This window comes from Gossypium arboreum, chromosome 9, assembly GCF_025698485.1.
Source record: "Gossypium arboreum isolate Shixiya-1 chromosome 9, ASM2569848v2, whole genome shotgun sequence".
Taxonomy (NCBI): Eukaryota; Viridiplantae; Streptophyta; class Magnoliopsida; order Malvales; family Malvaceae; genus Gossypium; species Gossypium arboreum.
In genome coordinates, this window is record NC_069078.1 from 78,080,498 (window position 1) to 78,085,184 (window position 4,687).

Sequence of the window (4,687 nt, forward strand, 5' to 3'; positions counted from 1 at the left end):
TAGGAATATGCATGAAAAACCCTAAAATAGATAAATTACTGAAATACCTTTAAAAGTGAAAAATTTACAGTTTTACCCTTAGTAGATAAATTACCGAAATACCTCTAGGGTTAAATTGACCTAAATGTATTTTTGACTGTTGTTATTTACTGCATGCCATGTTGTTATTATCGATGCATGGGATTGGGATATTGACGGAGGAAATCTGAAAGTGGCTTGTCCACGTACTAGAGGCTTTACCTTAATTTTTGTTAGCTGGAGCAAAAAAGGTCAAGAATGTGAGTGTAGAAATTTGATGCAGGTTGAGCTATTCCCACATGGAGTGTATGGCTGGTGCGGGTGGAGTGTAGTGGTTGGTGGGTTGAGTAGTCTCCCAAATGGGCTTGCATATGTTATTGATGTTGCATGTATTTTGAAATGGGCCTATGGGCCATCTTCATTATCTGAATAAGGGCTAAGGCCCGGTTTATTATGTCTGAAAAGGGCTCGGTCGATTACTCTTTGTTACTGAATGGGCTTAGGCCCAATAGGCTTGAGTGACTTGGGCTTTGAATGGGTTTTCCTTACACTGAGTTTCCCCAAACTCACCCTTTTATTTTCATCCACACGAAATGGCCAACCATAGTGGGCTTGGGCGTGAGGAATTTGGAGTGGCCACCGTTCGAAAGTTTGATTTTCTTCGGTGAACTGGACATCCTTTTATTTACGTTTGAAGTTTTGGGTTTTAAATGTAATAAGGCCGCAATTATTTTTATGGTTTTAATATGTATTACTAAGATAGGTATTACTTATTTTAAGCTGTTGAAATTGGATAGCTTTTAGGCGCGTTTTCAAAAAAAAATAATTGATTTCAAAATAACACGACAACAAGCAAAGCTTCCGCAATGAAAGTATTTTCGAAAATTAATCACTTTTCCTAAAAATGACTTAATCAAATCGGTTTCCTAGAAATATACATGACGTTAAGGTGTGGCAATGGTGGTGTGCATGTCTAAGATTGGATCCGAAGGGAGCTTGGTACTTAAGTAGTCCGATAAACTCACCTCCTCTTTTTCGGTTTCCTACCTGGTGCACAACTTCCATTCACTTTAACCTATAATGAAATTATCTTTTAAAACACTAAGTAGGTTTTTCTGGATCAACAATATAAAATGTTTTGAACGCTTCGATGTGGCATGTCGGATCCGACCATAACGTCTTGGCCCGGAAAGGGGTGCTACACAACATATCATACCAAACATAATATCTAGCAAACCACGACAATGGTATCTTCATCAATAATTATTTTTCGTAGTAAAAGTTTATCAAACAATGAATTGAAAAGTATAATTGAACATGCAACTATAAATCAATACTTTATATAAACCATTCATGATAATTCAACTCACCATCAACGGACATAAAGTCAACAACAACACGATAACACCGTACTGATATATATATATATATATATGTTGGAAAATCAGGTTTGAAAAACGCAACGAAAAATAGATTTGAGGAAAAATCAAAGATTTAATTTTTTTTTCTAAAACTAGAACTTGGTTGTGTTATCTAAAATAATAAATACTTAATTAAAATTGTACCTTTTTCAATTTGTCTAGGATGAACTCTCCAACTGAATAGTCTTCTCCGTTACCCTCAAGTTCACATCTGTCGAGTGTAGGCTCGCTTCAAATTAGAAAAATTTTCACAAAATTATCAGTAGGACGATTTTGTAATTTCTGAATAAACTTTAAGGTCAAGTTGTAAATAAAAAACATCTCTAGAAATTTTCTAAAATAATTTCTTTAGAGAATTTTCTCTTTACAACTTTCTTGTAACACCCCAAACCCGGCCCAGAAGTTATGGCCGGATCCGACATGCCACATCAAAAACGTAAAAAAAAAAATTTCCATTCTAAGTCCAGAAAATCGTACTTGATGTTCAAAAGATTAATTCATTAAGGGTTAAAGTGAATGGAAGCTGTGCACCAGGTAGGAAACCGGAAAAGAGGTGGTGAGTCCATCGGACTGCTTAAGTACCAAGCTCCCTTCGGATCGAATCCTAGACATGCATACCGCCATTGCCACACCTTAACGTCATGGATATTTCTAGGAAACTGATTTGATTAAGTCATTTTTAGGAAAAATGATTAATTTTGGAAAATACTTTCATTGCGGAAGCTTTGCTTGTTGTCGTGTTATTTTGAAATCAACTGTTGTTTTTGAAAACGCGCCCTAAAGTTATCCAATTTCAATAGTTAAAATAAGTATTACCTATCTTAGTAATACATATTAAAAACTATCAAAAATAAATAAGTGGCCTTATTACATTTAAAAGCCCAAAACCTCAAACGTAATTAAAAGGATGTCCAATTCACCAGAAGAAAATCAAACTTTCAGAATGGGTGGCCACTCCGAATTCCCTCACAGCTCCAAGCCCACTATAGTTGGGGATTTCCTGCGTGGATGAAAATAAAAGGGGTGAGTTTGGGGAACTCAGTGTGTAAGGAAAACCCATTCAAAGCCCAAGTCAGCTCAAGCCTATTGGGCCTAAGCCCATTCAGGTAATAGTGGTACTGGGCCAGAGCCCTTTTCAGATTACAATAAACTGGGCCTTAGCCCCTTATTCAGACAACAGTATGGCCCATAGGCCCATTTGGAAATACATACAACATCAATAACATATGCAAGCCCATTTGGGGAGACTACTCAACCCACCAACCACTACACTCCACCCGTACCAGCCATACACTCCATGTGGGGAATAGCTCAACCCACCCAAATTTAACACTCCACATTTGCAACCTTCTTTGCTTTCAGCTTATCAATAAATTGAGGCAAAGCCTCTAGTATGTGGACAAGCCACTTTCAAGACTTCCTCCGTCAATATCCCAATCCCATGCATCGATAATAACAACATGGCATGCATAAATAACAACGATCAAACATGCATTTAGGTCAATTTAACCCTAGGGGTATTTGGTAATTTATCTCTTAGGGGTAAACCGTAAATTTTCCACTTTTAAAGGTATTTCAATAATTTATCTACTTTAGGGTTTTTCATGCATATTCCTACTTTTCATGTACTAACAGAATCACGCATCGAGGGTTCTTATCGAATTGGGCTGATTGGCCCATCATTCCAATTTTGGCCCATTAAGCCCAAAAATATCGAGGCACATAAATCATGCACTTTGCGTCCAAACATTGCAGCTTACCAAAAACATTAATCGATTTACCTCACGAGCATTCGCACACTCAGAATCTACAAAATACCGGTTTTAAGCATTTCGCTTTTCGGCTTTTGCCGATCTAGACTAAGAAAGAGGGTGTTAGTTACACACTTGTTTGCAACGATATGCTGACGAGATCCACAGACGAACTGCCTACAATTGGATTACTAACACATTAATCTAACTATTCAAATACGAACTACGTATTAACCCCTTACAATATTCGACCAACCACACCTACAGATTATAGTAAGCTTATAAGAAAACAATAAGCAACTCATTAACAAATTTTTGTCAATGTTTACCACATAATCATAATTTCACTGCAAACTGTCTTCCTGAGCAATAGTCACTAAATTATTTATAACTGGAGCTACGAAACTCCAAATCAAGTTTCGTTAATTTTCCCTGAAAATAGACTCATATATCTTCTATCCATAAAATTTTCAGAATTTTTGGTATGGCCAATCAATACCAGATTTTTCTTAAAGTTTCCCATGTTTCACTGTTTGACTAATCTGGCCACTCTTCATTTCAAATCAAATTTCTCATTGTACAGAATTCAAAATATATTCTTATTTATTTCATTTGAAACTAGACTCATTAAGCTTTAATTACATAATTTATTCAGCTTCTAATTCTTCTCCCATAATTTATGGTGATTTTCCACAGTCACGTTACTGCTGCTGTCCCAAGCAGATTTATTACCAAATCACTCTTTCACACATACCTTGCATGCATGTTATTTAAACATGTATATCACCAATCAATCATCACATATCTATGATTTTACTTAAGTATAATCTCCATTTCATCATTTTAAAGCACAACATGTTAGCTGATTTTTCCCTTTAACATCTAAGGCACATGCATGCTCATTTGTTTGGCTCAACTTCACCTATCTTCCATTTTTCATCAAAAGAACATGAAACAACAACCATTTCCTTCATTTTAATTCATGACTAAATACGCACAACACAACTAAAAACCAAAATATGCTTCAAGAGTTAAGGTAGAATCAAGATGAACTCATGAACCTCAAAATAAGAAGCAAGGTACTAAGAACTTACCTTCAATTTTCCTCCTCCTAATGACCGAATACTCAAGAGCTTTCTCCTCTCCTTTCTCTTCTCTAACTTTCAGCTATGATGAACAAAGATGGACAAAACTTTGTTCTTTTCACCCCTTTTTCTTTTAATAAAACTTCATATTTCATCCATTTAATTCTTTAATACAAAAGACATGAAATTCTTATCATGAAACATTTACCTAACCCATTATCATGAAACATTTACCTAACCCATTATCATGGAACATTTACCTAACCTATTATCAATTTGTATCAATTTGTACCATAAATTATGGATATCAAGTGCACATTTTGTCTACAACAACATGATGGTTGGTCACTTCATGTAAAATGGGAGGTTTGTCATGCAAATCCTCCTATTTTGCACTCCTATTTATTTGGCC

The 4,687-nt window shown here is 35.6% G+C and overlaps 1 long non-coding RNA gene across 1 annotated transcript; it reads right to left on the reverse strand.

The window, feature by feature from the left end:
* Window positions 1–2,222: 2,222 nt before the first annotated feature.
* Window positions 2,223–4,463, reverse strand: LOC128280556 (uncharacterized). Its single transcript, XR_008270650.1, has 2 exons — window positions 4,285–4,463; window positions 2,223–2,439 (listed from the first exon to the last, which is right to left on the reverse strand). It is a non-coding gene; the product is annotated as an uncharacterized LOC128280556 (long non-coding RNA).
* Window positions 4,464–4,687: the final 224 nt, after the last annotated feature.